The following is a 17,172-nucleotide window of genomic DNA, read 5'->3' as shown; positions in this document are numbered from 1 at the left end:
CATTCACAGACACTCCAATCCACATCCAATGAATGTTTTTTTTTTTAATAAAGTTTGAAATTTGACAGTCACGCCCTGAGAACTTAATGCTCAAATTCACGTCATACCGTTTTCCTTTAAGGTTTGATTATAGCTTTAAAAATGCATGAATTATTTATGGCATAAATGTTATAAACTCACAGCAAGTAGTTTCCTTGCTGTGAGTTTATAACTGAGTCTTAGTCCAGGGTCCAGGCCAGGGGAATGACTTTCACCCTTTTCAGAAGAGGACAGTACAGGGCAGAACAGAACAGAACCAGTAGTGTCTTTGTAGAGACCAAATTCAGTTTCATCATTTATTTGATTTAAACCAGAGGCAGGGAACTGAACCTACCTCACACCCATTGAAATGTGGATTGTCAGCTTTGGCATTTTTAGATTAATGTTAAACCCTTTTATCATTCAGCTAATAGTTAACTTCTTCCTAAAATAGTCAAAAGTGGTCTTTTTTTATCCACTGGGATGTTGCAGTGTCTGGTTGTGTTTTTTAAACAATGGAACAACAGTCAACAGGAAGGAAGGAGATGTAAGAAGCTGAACTGAGTGACAGCTTAATGCTAAACAGTTATCCAGCATATATGTATAGATCTGCCCCTAGTCAATGAACTTTTTAGTTGGTTGCATAATATGTCTACATTTGCGTATACATACGCATTCATTATCACAACGTTGACAGACGGTTCAGTGTTTGACTGTGTTAAGTCAGACAATAGGAGACAATCCAGGGACAATAAGAGCCATCTGAAAATAGTACATCTTTAATGTATCATTACAACTATGAGATGTTTTGCCAGTGACCACATGACCCCTTTCAAAACCATATTTTCATATTTTAAGCAGACACCAGAGACTGTTTGATTTTGTATGCTCTTGGAGTATTGTAGGATAGTCGGTTCACTTTTTCAGCAGGGTTAGCTCTCTCTCTCTCTCTCTCTCTCTCTCTCTCTCTCTCTCTATCCATCTCTCTCTCTCTCTCTCTCTCTCTCTCTATCCATCTCTCTCTCTTTGTGCGAGTGCAGGGAGGGGTGGAGCCGGCGATGGCTTTGATTCTCCCTACAGGCTCTTCTTTCAGGGGCATCCCCCGAAAAAAAAAAAATCCTGGCTGGGAGCTGCTCACATCCCCGGAAAATTCAGGAGGAGAAAAAGTTTATGGAAGCAGAGAGAGTTTATTCAGCGGCGTGGCCAGGGCCTTTTCAGGACCCTGAGAGCTGGGCTCTGTAAGGGGGCAATCAAGCATGCGCTGCGAGTGAGCAGCAGCGTTGCCTTCCTACCTGTGATGGCCCCCCTCAAGTGCAGCTAAGAGTCTCACTCAATGGAGGAGCAAGAACAATGAGGGGGGGGGGGGGGGTGTGAGGGGGAGGGGGGTAGAGGGGACAAACAATCCCGAGGAGTCTATCATTCTGTATGGTGTTATCTTAGGTTCTGAATGAAAGGCTAGCTAACCCCACCCCTCCACCCCCCACCACCCACCACCCCTTTCTCTCACTGCTCGTCAACGTTGTTTTCATCAGTGCCAGTGGTACTCCTCAGGTCCTTTTCACTGCCTCTCAACAGGTTCATGAGGCCAAGAAGTGCAGTATATTAAAAAAAAAAAAAAAAAAAAGAGGAGGCGGATAATAACTTCACTTGACTGGAGCCAACAGCCATTGAATTGAGTAGCCAAGCTCACAAAAAAAAAAAGCAAAGCCTTTGTTCAACATTTCTCTCTACCACAGAATAGCCCAACAGTCACCAAATTCACTTCACCGATTCTTGATATAGAGTTTATTAGTATACTTGCACCATACTGATAGCTAATAACTATACGCTGAGCAGACAGCCTGTTGTCTCATGATCTTTGAATATATCTGTGGAACTAAAATAATACATTTCATTGGATAATTACACACAGCCTGTGCTGTTTTTTTTTTTTTTTTAAAAAAAACTGACTGAAGATTTAACTGACTTTGGTGAAAAAATCCTTAGTTGATGTACTGGAGCTGAGAGAGAGGGAAAAGACGGAATGAGATAGAGAGAGAAAGAGATGGAGGAGAGATGGCTTGGGGGGGGGGGCTTTCCTGGCCACCTCTGTTTTAGCCGAGGGTCTGTGGGCCCCTGTCTGTGGGAAAGGGGAAAGCATGACTTATCTGAACATATGGTTTCACGATTCAGAGCCGAATGTCTGAGCCCTGTTGCATCTGGTGCCGTTTCAGTGTGTTCAAAATGCCACACAGGGCTGTGACGAAAGGCCAAGAAGCAGGGGAAAATACAGTTATTACACACCCATGGGCTCCGTTTTTTCAGCCCATTAGCCACTGGCCTCCGTGACCAATTAGGTTTTGTCACCAGCTCCGGGTCATTATGCTCTCATTTTCACCCGCGTTCATTCAGCCGTCACTTGGGTGGGGTGGGGTGGGGTGGGGGCGAAGGGACAGAAGAAAAGGGCTCATTGGCTCATTGAGGGGGGTAAAATAGAAGGTTATAAACTGATCAAAATTTAAGGCAAAAGAGATTTCATTGGTAATGAGTCACTTTCTGGGAAGTTCTGTTGTCCATATTATGGCCCTCACCGATTAGAAAGATGTGGCTTCTGTACTACAGCAAAAATGATGGCTTAAGTGATCATTTGTTTGTATTTATTTGGTATGGAGGACAAGAACCTTCAAATGCTGAAGACATCTGTTTTATAAGCACTACCTGTAAGAAAATACAGTTTAATGCCCCAAGAAACTACACTATCATCCATATGAAAGAGCACATTTAACCCCCTCACCATCACATGTTTGCATTTACTCATAAGTTAATCCTTTGTGAAAGCAGAGGCCACAAGGCAAAAAGCCAGTTTGGAGATTGTTAAATGCACTGACTCTCCTATGTGCATCTGTGGCTGGCCAGCATGCTTCAAATGGGGGCAGTGAAGAGAGGCTTTCACTCATGTCAATCACAAAACTATCCAGTACAAAGGATCATAATTGGCATGGTCCCACCTCCTTCTCTCTCCGTTTCAGCGCACTGCCGGTGCTGAGGGGTCTTTCTGAAGCCCCCCCATCCCACCCCGGACTGAGCGCAGGCCATTTATCAGAGACCGGGGGTCATTCTGGGAACCCATGTGTGCACACACACACACACACACACACACTCTCACTCTCTCCGACAGCAAACAAAAATGCGGTAGGGACCGTGGCAGACGCACCATGTAACAACAAATTTACAACAGGCGAAGCATGAACATGGCTGGGTCAATATGATGACTAATGGTGGAACAATGCAGAGATAATGGTGTGGCCTTTCATGGGTGGAAATACAGTTTTCTCTTCTGTTAATTGATTCGACTATCAACCTTGCACAAAGATAAAAAATAAATAGAGTGGCAAGTGTTAGCTGCAGAACTATGAAAGCAGTTATGTTATATACAAACGTGAGAAAGTTGACAAAGCTACTGTAACTCGATAGCTGCAAAAACAGTTTTTAAACTGAACATAACCTATGCAGTATAGAATGGAAAATCTATACCCTTACTGATCTACAATGGCATTCCCAGTCTTTTACATATCTAACAGTAAGATGCCAAAACAATGACTTGTGTTCTACACACCAACATTCAGAGGTCGATTCTGTTTGCGAAGGCTCTTAACTCAATAAGTGATTTTGGACAGATTATTTTTGTTAGGTGTTTCTGTTTATCATTCCAAATACTCACTGTGGAGAAGATCCTTACAACAGAAACCTCAGATTTTTAATGTTTCAAATTCAGTTTTGGTGTAGTTTCATTTTGCATACTGCAATACTGAATATGTTAGTCAAATGAATATAATATAGTGAATATATTATATGAATATAAGTCAAAGAACTCTTGAATGACTTGATTTTTTTTTTTTTTTTACTTTACTTGTAGGATCTGTGCCAAATATCTTGTTTTCAAAGTGCTCAAAACGAACCCAAAACCTAACATTAAATTATTTTCCCTTATAGTACACAGGATCTTTTTTTTGTTTTTAAATACAGATTCATATTCATTCATTTTCATTTATGATACATTTTTTTCTCCTAAAACTATACAGCAACGTGCTCACACAGCACAGTTGGCCATGTATCTTCTGTGGGGATGAATAGGAAACCATTCCCAGGCACGGGGGGCAAACATAAGACTAATTCCCTCTGTCTAATACAAAAGAGCAATTATATGCTAATAAGCCCAACTCAGGGCTACCTTTCTGTCCCCGCTTCCCCCTCCGTCAGTACAAGCAGCAGCGTCGGCTAATGGTTAGTCATGCTCGCTTATTAAGCCATTGGCTTTCCTTCAGGCCACAAGACAGGAAGGATTCCCTCTCTTCAACGCTTCCTTTTGAAGTCTTTCGTCTTCCTCCCTTTGAAACCAATGTGTGTTTGACGGTAGACCTAATTCAAATGTTACAGGAGTGATTTGAAAAAATGACTCAGCGGTTTCATTTTGAATGTAAAGCATGTAAATATGATCTGCATAAAAAACAAACAAACAAACAAACAAACAAAAAAACCTGTGGTATTGCTTTGTTTGGATGAATTGCTTCACGTGAGGTGATTCATGTATTGCTCATTTTACACATGCTGAACTCAGAAGTTCGAGGCTTTATAAATTGTATCCCAGTGTATCCTACAGATTGATAAATGCACATACATAAGATCTGTATAAATAATTTTCATATTTCATGCAAATTCACAAAGTTTGTGCTTATTTATTTCACTTGCTCCAATATTGAAATAATATGCTTTGTATATTTTGTTTTTTGTTTTTGTTTTATTTTTGTATTTCAGGAGCTTTTACTTGTATTTCGTAAACTGCCCTCCATGTTGATGTCAATTCACAGCATGAACTCTCAACTATTTTTTTTTAACAGAGACAGCTTTTGTTTTAAAATGAACTTCCCAAAGAAAAAGTGGTGTCATTAATGCTGGAGTGCTCCCATTCACATCCACACCCACACAAACCCCAACAGAATCGAGCCTAACCCCACCTCCCTACGGCCACACACTCTTTCTTAATCAAATGTACATTTACTAGTCTCTCTGCCTTGAGACATCTGCTCCATGCAACCAGTCAATATTGTGATTGGGTTCAAAGAAGCCAGTTCATTAGCTGTGTCAGCTTTACAACGCGAAGGTAACAGCCTGAAAGTGAGCAGCAACAATACGGGACAATGGGCGTCTCATTAAGGGGTGATTTATCATGGGGGGTGAGGAGCCCTGTTTAACCTTTGGCCAGTCCGCAACTCTCTTTCCCCATTCTCAAAGACTCCATTGTCAAACTGGGTAAGGGCTGCTGGGGGGGTGAGGGAGGGTTGGTTGGGCGGCAGGGGGTGTGGGTGGCGGGGGGGGGGGGGGGGGGTAACAGAGGAAAAGATGATCGCGTTTAAATCAATTCACTCTTGTCAATGCTCTCTTGTCCTGTTAGGAGTGATGTTGATCAGCACAGTGTGCACACTTCCCACACATATTCAAAAACACTGTGTTTTCGTGTTATGATAGCCGTATAGTGGCGTACTTGCAAAGTTCTGTTTCTAACGTTTGGTTGAGGAGGCTGATTAAGAAACAAAAAAAAACATGCCTGTAGGAGTACCTGTCAAAATAAAGGATACCAGCACAAAGTGTCTTCAGCACATGTTGCCAGATTAAAATGGTGTAGGTTCTAACAGTGGGTGGAATTCCATCAGATGAATGCTCTTTGAGAAGACAAATTCCATCTTTTTTTGTTTGTTTGTTTTGTTTTGTTTTGATGGAAGATTGAAAGTTGAGGTAGAAGCTGATGTCTTAGGCTTTGATCCAGAGTCTGGCATTCAGTCTGGCCCAGACTCCAATAGGAAGCTGGTTTACATCATCCTCATTCTCACTGAGTGACCCCACTCCCAACAGGGTAGAAATGCTCTGCCGATTGCTTAAAACAGATAGGGTAGTTGTTGGCATTCACCTTGCCCTCGAAAGGGTTGAGTGGATTTAAAATGTATTCCTTAAACAAAGAACTGACAAAACCTGACACCATAGGGAACAAACCAACATCTGATTCTATAGCTCTATTTTTCCCGCATTTTCCCACCAACAATAACACCTTTATCCACTGCTTTTTCCCCAAAAAAATGTACATTTTTTAAATTGTTTTTTTTATGTGTGTGTTTTTCCATGTTATACACTGTAACTAGAGTAGGGTTTTCCCTCTCTGTAAAATTCCACACAGACTGCTCCTGTCCTAGACTCATATCTACAGCTCACCTGAAGGAGGCTGGACCTCCATTTGTTTCCCCTTGCATTTTGAACCGATGCGCAGTCATCAGGGTCAGGAGATGCATGTCCTAATCCTAGACCGCAATTACAACATCACCCAATCCACCGGTCCTTATGGGGACACACTTAACTGTCAAAGTCACTGAAGAACTTGTCAAATGTGCGGCAAAAGCCGCATCTCTTTCAAAGTCACAGGAAGTTGTTTCTCTGCGATGTTAATAAACGAAAACAATGGGGAACTGGTCCCACTAAGGATTTTTCATTCATGACATATAATGAAATTGGATGTTATTTCTAATATGGATTCACTGTTTTTCTTTTTTTTGACCACAAATCTATGAAAAAATTATATTACAACGATTTATTGCTATTATTATGTTTTTGAAAAGACCAAAACATTTTATAGTGAAAACATTTTATAGTGAAAACAGGCAAACTAACGGGGCTGAGTAATCTCTTAAAATGGTCACACATTAGGTTGACTGGCGGTGAGCTGAGCATCAGTTTGAAAAGAGTGTTTCATATAGCCATGGGCTAACACGCTTCAGTTACTGGGACACACATGGGTGCACGCACACACACACACACAAGCACACACACACACACAAGCACACACGCACAAAGAAACACACAAAGAAGATGTATAGTGTGGTCCATATGGTTCCTCTATAGTTCAGTGACAGAACCTTCTGTTGGGTGTAAATTTCACAAGTCGCCTGCTGGATAATGTATCACCCACAGTTTGTAAACTGTTTTGTTAACAGGGCATTGTGAGTGAGGAGAAAAAGTGGGTGTTGGCGTTGAAATGCGAACAGTTGGAATGGTATTAAGAGCAGTCTGTTTTTGACATAGTCTGGTGGCTCCCCAATGACCCCCCCCTTCCCTTCCCTTCCTACACCTCCTCCTCACAACCACAGAGCCCCGTTCTAACAAGGCCTCACTTAGTCACACCACCTGCCTGGGTCATTCTCCACCCTCTCCTCCCCACAGGAGCACAAGGAGAAGGAGGCCTTTACCCCAGTGGCCGTTAGCATGGCAGCAGACTGAGTAAGGAGAGGAGAGGAGAGGAGAGGAGAGGAGAGGAGAAGCCTTTGAATGAGGTGGTACTGCACTGTTAGCAAGGACTTTCAACATTTAAGCGGTAGCCTCAGTAGATCGAATCTCTGCTGCTCTTACTTTGTTGCTCTCATAAATTTTGTGTCTGTCTCTCTCTCTTTATGTACCTTGTGTGGAGATTTTTTTGCCACAAAGAAGGCATAGAGGGGATGTTAACCCAGAAAGAGAGAATATACAGCCAGTGGGCAGTTTGGAAGGTATACCATCCTGTTTGCTAAAACAGATTGCTCCTTCAGGAAGATGTCATGGCTGTGAGTCACTGCATTAAGTAGGCAGTCAGACTTTGATGGTCTAATTAGAGTGATGTTTCAATGGACAAAACAGGAGAATGTTATTGACTCTGAGCCTGGTACTGTGATCTGTGGTCTGGTGTATCTGTTCCACTCTCTCAGAAACACTCACCGTCTTGAGTTTCCGCGCTAGGGTTTACTGAAAATGGTGCAAAATCCACGCAGTCATTGGCCTGATCCTCTGTCACGAGGTCAGTTCAGTCACCCAACCAGTGATGGGTGATATCCTTGTAATGTCAAACTAAAAAAAACCAAACCAAAACAAAACAAAACAAAACAACAAAACCCCCCCAAATTGATAGAGTATTTTTTTAAACATAATTTCAAAATAACTTTTAAAACACTTTTAAGGTGGTTTCAATAGCATTGAACACCATGGAAAAGACAACGAAACAAAGACAATGACAAACAAACAAACAAACAAATAAACAAATAGATATCCATCCCACGTGTCCCTAACTCATGTCTCTGTTCAGTGAGGCTGACGCTGACAGGTCCTCCCAGGGGGGAGACTTCATGAGAGACATGTGATGATCCCCTGTTAGTATCTGTTCCTCTCTATAACTGTCTTTACGAGGCCACCCAAACCATGCCTGGATGCTGGCCCCTAATTAACCCACGGGGGTCATTTTAAAAGGAGCCCAGCCACAGGGGACAGGCGATGACATCCGATCTAATGAGACTGTGTGGTGGAAAGAGGGACAGCACTGACTTAAACATCACAGCGAGATGATTATAGCAGATACATCTGAGCTTGTGGGTAAGTGGTTACTGTGTTATTCTTCACAAATGTTTTTTTGGTTTTTTTTTTTGTTTTGTTGTTTCCAGAGCAGATTATTTGTAACGTTGACCTTGAGAGAAAAGAGCACGCTGGGCAGCATTACTAATATAAAACACATACGATGGCTAAGCCACCTTCTGTCACGACTACTCTGAATGTGATGCAGCTTTGGGGTTTCACTCCTCAGTCAATGCGTTTGATGCCAAAGAAGGAATGGTCTGTTAGTGCCGCATAAAAACATTCAGGAGGGAAGAACAAAAACAATAATAATAATAATAATAATAGTAATAATAATAATAATAATAACACACACACACACACACACACACTCACTCTTTCTCTCTTTCCCTACCATCCAACTCAATGGTACCAACTCCAAGGTGCTCAGACAGTAGACAGATTGAAACCTATATGATCTCCCAATATAATCCAAAAGTGTCATTGCTTATCCAAATGCTGATTGTAAAAGTAGAAAAAACTGAATAACAGTTCTAAAATGTTTTGTCTTTTATTTGCATAATGGCAGATAGGTATGTCTCAAGTTGAATCAAATTAGATACAAGAGATAAATGTGTTTGACTACCAGGGTGCAAGCAACCTAAAATTACAATATTCTAATTTAGTCTGCTAGTCAAGGAACAATACCATACTGATGAAAAGATTTGTTTAAATCTAAAAGGCCTTACATAATTCTATTTTCTCCATGCAGAATTTGTAACATCTCACTTTGCTTTGAAGAGTATTTTTCAGGGGCCCTTTTGATGCCAACGTTTTGAAAGCAGAGAATTAATAAAGTAAGAATAGGGGCTTTCGAGGTGTTTATAGATTTCAATTATCTCTCTCTCTCTCACTCTTTCTCTCTCTCTTTTTCTCTGTGGAGCACAGATTGTGTGGTCTGATTGTGCAGTCACCTCAAGTATCACTTGAAATGTTCATCTCATACGACAAGTCTGTGAAGCTAAGACTTCAAGGCATTTGCTTTGTGGTGGAATCTGCTTAGTTTGATAAGCACGTTTTGGTTGGAGAACAAAAAAATCCCTCTCCTCTCTCTCTCTCGCTCTCTCTCTTTCTCACACACACACACACACACACACACACACACACACACACACACACACACACTCACACACACATGCACACACATACATACACACTTACAAAACAGAAGGGAAGCAAAATTGAGGAGAGAGAAAAAAAAAGCGTTGAGCAAACAGAGCAATCTAATGGATCAGCCATCTTGCTCCACCCCTCCAATTATCCTGATCCCATGTCAAGAATATGGCCACCTTGGTTCACACTGATTGTTAATGCTACTAATCCCTTACATACATATAAACCTCACATTCAGTAGCATGACTTCATTCCACAACCACCCAGGCAGTTTCAGTGATGAAATGGAGACCAAGCCCAGCTGTGAAAAAAACCCACTACCCTCCTTCAGGTTTAAATGAGCTAATGGAGAATATGTAAATGTGGACGGAGCGCTGAGAGGATTACTTGCTTGTTTGACAGTAGTCCACCCTGCGGGGACGGTGCACTAATACAGGTGTTGGTAAACTAGCATTAGGAGTTTGGTTCATGCTGGTCCATTCAGTCAGTGATTGTTCCTCCAACACTGTCATTTGTAGCTGTGTTTGCTCCCTTGGTGGGGAAGCTGATCTGTGCTGTGGTGGGTCCTTTCATTAGCCCCTTAAGTTCGTGCCAGCACACGCGCACACACACATACACACAACGCACGCAGACACATACACACACACACACACACTCGCACACACACATATACACGCGCAGACACATACACACATAAGCACACACACACACACACGCTCATGCGCACACACACGCACGCACACGCACGCACACGCATGCACATGCACACACGCACACACACACACGAGCACACACACACACGCACACAGACACAAACACGCACATATATATACACATGCATGCTTTATTAGACTGTTTCTGTTAAGCTTCTAGTCAGTACGAGTGGTCCTGTGTTGCCAATGACTCCTGACCTGAGAAGAAAAAGGCTATATTATTGTTCTTGTAAGTGGGCTTGGTTTATTAGAAATGAGATTCCTGATATGGGCAATACACAGTATCTCCCATTTTCAACAGAAGACTCAGGCTGAACATCTGTAATCAAGTTCAGTCCAAAACCATGCAAGAAACAAGAGGAGGAACCAGGCAAAGTTCTTCGAAACCATGTATGCAGTCACAATGGTACACTGAATGGACAGAGCGTGTTTGGTTCCTCTATGCTGTGAACCTCAGTAATGAATTACACTAGCAGTCTGGTTTGAATGCTGATTGCGTGGGAACAGGGTCTATTTTGTAAGTGTGATGCATCTGTGAGAGCATCCATCTCAAACTGTGCCTCTTGGCGACCAGCTCGGAGCGAGTCAAAGAAGTCATTAGGCTTATGCAGAGTTGTGACAAAAGAAAGATTTGAAATAGCAAACAGGGGAAGGAAAATCAAACACGAACAGCTCTAAGAGGCTTTGGAGAGTTGCTGAGTTCCATACCAATTTAGAGATTTCATTTCTCTCTCTCTCTCTCTCTCTCTCTCTCTCTCTCTCTCTCTCTTTCTCTCTGTCTGTCTCTCTCTCTCTCTCTCTCTCTCTCAGCCTCTCTCTCTCTTAGTTCTGGGAAAACCATGGGGACTTGTTTGAAGAGGACTGGCCTAATAACACAAAGAAGACTTTTCAAACACTCTGTGTAAGATACAGTATCTGACTGACCAAAAGCCTTAGCTAACATTCGCTATAGAAATACCCATACATCCCAGTAATTGAATTCCTAACCCCCCCCCCCCCCCGAAACAAAATTCCCCAAGTATAAAATTAAAACACCTTAAAGTGCAATCATCAAAGCAAATAACCGCTGCTCCTCTATGTATGTCGAAGAACATAATACTCCATTTAGGAACTGAAAAGATGAAAGAATTACAGCATGTCAGGAATAAAACTGTGAGGCTTACACCAATGAGAGCAGTCCACGTGTGAGTAACACAGGAAGCGTCCATAATTCTGTTTTTTTATTGGCGTGATGTATATTTGTATATACACATTGAGCCTAACAAGGACAAAGTACAGAAGTGAGTCTCTAGGTGTCGTTTAGGTTTTATGGAATACATTTTATGTAAATAACTTTTTATTGTTTGGGGGGTTTTGTCACAGTAAAACGCACACAAAAATCTATGAATTCCAGCAATGCTTAGAATATAATGGAGTTGATGTCAATGGCAATCAATGGCAAGTCAGTAAAGTGTAAAATGTATTATATGACAATATTAATTGTATTACCTCACACAGTTATGAACAAAACCTATGCCATTTGTCCAGTTCTGACTTGCCTTTGCCTCATAATGCCCGACCACAGCGCACTCCAGAGTCATGACATGTGGAGGGTAGAAATGCTAAACGGATAATAAGTGTTTCTTTGACTCAAACCACTCTGTCAAAACAGATCTGTTTCAATGCTGTCAGTGCTGCTGCTAACCCTGTTTTGCTGTGTGTTAAGGGCTATGACTCCTAATAAAAGTAAACCTGGACATATAGAGATAACAGCCTATAGAAAATCAGACAGCATCTCAAATACATGATGCCAGAAAACTGTAACGTGTGGACTAGGCCAAACCATATGCATAGAATCCCCCAACAGAGCTTGTATTGCATCTTGTACAATTTTTTTTTTATCACCAGACAGTTTCATCAAACAAGCAAAGCATTGTGTTATTGTAGACTCTGTGAGCAAGTTTCAAATGTATTAACTGATAAGATGGAATATCATTTTTGTAATTAGTGAAAGCAAAGCTATGTGGAAAAGGAGCTCATAAAGCTAGTTGTACAACTGGGCTCGTGATTTTAATAGAGAACCATACTGAAGCTAGACATGGATAAATGTGTATGGTCTATCATTCAGCAACTTTTATGTATATTAATAAACATACTCTGTTGGATCAGTCAGCTTGACAGACCACTTTGCTCTTCATTCATCTTATATGATAGACAGTAGCAGTGCCTAAACTTTGATAGATGTGCAAACTTCTAAGGCCAAAGTCATTTGACATGAGAAGTTATTAATAATATGTCTATATTAATAGGAGATGATAGCAATGGTGGATAGGACCACTTCTTACTTAAGTCTTCGTTCTTCTGGACAGAGAGAGTTTTGTAATTATAGTTGGATTATATTGTTGTCATACTGAATTGGGAAAGTATATTGTGAATCGGTGAGACTTGTGCACAGTCAAGCATGTCTTTGTCTGTCCTTACATACCATGTTTTAATGAATGTAAAGTATGTTTCCATGGATTCTGATCAGGGTTCTTTTCCTTTGCTGTTGTTTCCAGCCAACACATTCATGGCTATTTTTTATTTCATCACTTATTCATATGGGCAGGAAGGACAGTGTTTCTTAATTCTGAGAAGAATCTAAATGTAAAATTGAAAAACAGCAGAAATAAAAACAGATTCTGTAACGCAATGAAGTAAATTTGTTTTTTTTTTAATTTAACAAACTACAAAGTGCTCGCTGTAGTTTGTTAAATAAAAAAACAATTTCAATGTAAAAATTGAAATAGTGGTGTTTTATATCTAGATTTATTGACTTTTGTCCACTGACCTTTTCAAGACTGTTTAAATGTGGCTCAGTTACTTACTGCGAGTGCAGTCTTCATGTTATGACAGAGTTATTTAAATCAGTGTTCTGAGCTGAGCAGCTGAGGATGTGTATTCTGTATTTACACCTGGAGTGGTTTAGCTTTGTGCTTGAGGACTTTGTCATGCTGAAAAAAACATTTCCATTCCAGTGTTGCTGAGTAACTGGTTTTCCCTGCTCTCCCTCCCTTCTGACCAGTATCACACCCAGAACATGATGCTTCCACCACCACATCTCATAGTAAGGAAACATTTTCCTTAAGTGATGTGATCTGTTAGGTAGACAGCAAACACAACTGTCTGTCTGTCTGTCAGTCTGTCCTATCTATCTATCTATCTATCTATCTATCTATCTATCTATCTATCTATCTATCTATCTATCTATCTATCTATCTATCTATCTATCTATCTATCTATCAAATTAAATTAGACCCTATGTCATTTCGCCAGATAGTGAAAACTATCTTTTTATTTATTTATTTAAAGAGAATTCATACCATGCAGGTCAGACATGGGGAATATTTGAAAAATTGTCATCACATGTGCACTTTGCCCGGCTGCCCACATAAAAGCCTGATACTTTTTCAAAGCTACCATTTCCTTTCAGATAGCCTTTTTTTCCACTCAGTCCATTTCTTGGGGATTTAGTCAGAAATGTAAGCCTGGGTAAAGATTTACTGATGCAATACTTCTTCTGCCTGTTACCAGTTTCTTCATTATGCTTTTAGAGCACTGCTGACTTTCTATTAGGCAAATAATTCTAGTGCAAATGATTTTGACAATTATGACATCAAGAACAAGAAAAAATAGCATGTGAAATGTCATGTAGGTGCTGCAATCTTTCTGACACACCTGCTTAACAACATTTGTTTGAGAAAACCTAAATTCACAAAAACAAGCATGTAGGTTTCTCATAGCTTGGTCTTGTCTGCTATACAGCTGTTGATCTGAATCTATTTTATCACCAATATATGCCACATAAAAGCAAATACGATTTCAGTGCACTAAACTGAAAAAAAAATCTGACCAAAAAAAAAAAAAAAAATCCCATGGCACCAGTGTAACAACACACATCACAAGCACATTTTTACCAAGGGGACAAACAAAATCCATACGACATCAAAGAAAAAATTCAGAGCAAGGCAGTGAAATATTTTACCCCGTTCTTCCCATTCTAACAGGAGATGATAAAACCCCCACAGCTAGTGACAAGATTACCAAAGTCTCCCTCACTGAATCAACAACTGGACTTGATCAGCAGGCCTGGAACATCCTGTGCATTAATCAATGAATGACAATAAACCGACGTGTTAAACTGACAGGGACTTCACTGACTGTTCCTTCCCTACTGATCCCTGCAATTACTGCCCACCGGCAAGAACAATGCACTGACATTTCCCATTCAGCACAAGCAGGCTGGGGACTGGCCTCCATACAGAGCATTAGCTGAGCAGATATGAGTGAACTTCAGTGGGAGACTTCCGTTCAGGCTATTGAATGACCGTGAATGGTCGCCCTCCTTTTCCAGTGTTTTAAGTCAATCATCAATTCTCTAAATTCTGAATTCTTTCAGGAGGCTGTTGCAGTCACAGCAAATGGTCTGAATATCCTTTTTACAAATGTTTGTCATGATTCATTTTTGAAAATTAAAAGTTGTGGACTAAATTAAGTAAGTGAAGAGGGAGTATTGTGATTTTAGTAAGACCATACACTGAGTGTTAGTGGTTGTAATTTCAGTACAGCAATGAAAATGGCTAACTGAACGTGGTATAAGAGAATTTGAATTAGTATAAACAGGATAAGAATCAAGTCTTGCTGATTTTTTAATGTAAAACCAAACATACAATGTCGAGCAACTGTGTATAAATGACCTTTTTAATGATATTAATTTCTTACTAAATTGGAATATTTATAAAGAGGAAAGAATGACAATAGACATACAAATAAAATAAAATAAAGAAAATAAAAAATCACACACTTACACACAATTGTGTAAATGTACTGTATGTAAATGACATTAAAAGTGAAAATATATCAAGAACAACCAGTGATTTGTTCTTGATATATATATATATATATATATATGTGAAGTATGCTCCTGTCTAACTGCATTCTCTATTGAGTCTGGGAAAAGTAGAGCATCTAGAACTGTAATGAAATCATTTATGTAGTAATGTCAGATACAAGACAAGTCTATAGACCTTTCAAACTAGTTTGCAAATTCAAGGGATAAATTCATTGGGAACTCCCATGGTGTTTTTTGTCGGCATGGAAATCAGGAGCTATGCTTATATCGCCCTCTACTGGGCTGCCAGAAAGTTTCAGCTGTTGTGACAAAAACATCACAATACCAAAATATAGATCATACTGATGTCATAGTACTTACTGGATACTTCTGGGGACTTTACTGGGAACTTTCAGATCTTTATCAGGAAACTGTTATTATGATTTAACTGTTGAAAAAAAATCTTGCTCGATTACATCTAAAGTTATTTACATAAAGAACATGAGGTTAAACTGAATATCATATATTCCCTGCCACAGAGGCCAACAGGGTACAAAAACAACAATAACAGAATAATACAATAATATTAGAGCTGGAGAAACATTACCTGTGTATTTCCTTACAAATTTGGCTACTGAAATCCATTTCAGTGTATTTCTATTTTCAATTAAACTTTCGCCAAAAAGATAAGAATAAAATTACGTTTTTGACATTTTGAAAGTTTTAAGAGGGAAGTAATGAAACCGTTTTCTGTAAATAATGTTGGTTTATTAAAAACTGTAGGTACTGGGCATTACTAATCCCTACGCTGCCTCTGTCAGATAATCACAAGTTCCAAACTTTTCATTTATGTTAAATTACTGACATCTGAGCTAGTTTTCAACACTTACACGAGCAGTTAGACAATTATAAAATACTAGAACAATCTTTTTACTACTTAACAGAATAAAAACTCTTATTTCAATAAACTTCAGCTCTAGTGAACTCTATGGAGTATCGTGCAATAGTTATATTCCCATTACGCCATTAATGTGGTGTTCTACAGTATGCTTGTCAGCTGTATAAATGTGCTGGTTTTCTTCTCTTTTTTCCCCTGAGAAAAAACCCTAAAAAACCATGTCATGTCAACTGACAAACACTGCAGCCTCTTGAAAGGCTATTGTACGCTGAAACCTAAGGCAAATCACAGCCAAATTTTATCGGCCGCTTCTCATTGCACCGAAATCGGTTCCCTAAATATGTTCCCTCTTGTTCGGAATTCCATTATAGTTTTTTAAATGCAGGGGGAACACAAGACCAGTCATTGTAGTATTATGGCGTCAGTCCATTCTATTAAAAAGGAGAGAGAGAGAGAGAGCTTTGAGAACTGTGGAAATTCCAGTGGTCTAAAGACGTGAGCGTCCTTTATGAGGTTGACACCTATTTGTTGCTAATAAAACAATATTTAGGTTTGAGACGATGCGGTGTGAGCGTTACCTCCCTGAATAGGTTCCATTCATGTGGGGTGAAGGGTGTAGCGTGGGGCTACGGGTTGGTAGCGTGGGTCCCTGTGTTTCAGGGAGGGGCTGTCAGTTGTTCAGAGGAGTTGCAGAATAGGGAGCCTCCAGCGTCCCATGCTTGGGTAAGAATCGAACTGATTTAACTGCATAATCGGATTGAAAGTGAACCACGGTGTTTATGTCAGTTCACATTTCATCAAACGGCAAGTGTGAATTGAAGTCGACAGTACAGAGGGTTAATCCAGACCTAAAGCCAAAATAATTAGGGGCCCCGATCTAATCCCTCCCTCATTCTTGCACTCGTGAATAACATTAAAATATGCTAACGCTTGCTGCTGGCAGCCAACCGGGACCAAAAAACCTTTAAATGGGCCAATCAAACTCTAGTACTGAAGCATTCAAGAAACACTGGTTTGTTTGGGGGGAAAAATTCAATTTTCTACCATTGCTGTGATGGGTTTTCCTTGTTTTTTGTTTGTTTGTTTGTTTTCTTTAAATCAAGGGAAGCCATCTGAAAGGTTTGGTTTTAGTTGGACAAAAC

This window comes from Chanos chanos, chromosome 1 (assembly GCF_902362185.1).
Source record: "Chanos chanos chromosome 1, fChaCha1.1, whole genome shotgun sequence".
Classification (NCBI taxonomy): domain Eukaryota; kingdom Metazoa; phylum Chordata; class Actinopteri; order Gonorynchiformes; family Chanidae; genus Chanos; species Chanos chanos.
Note: the sequence above shows the minus strand (reverse complement) of the source record.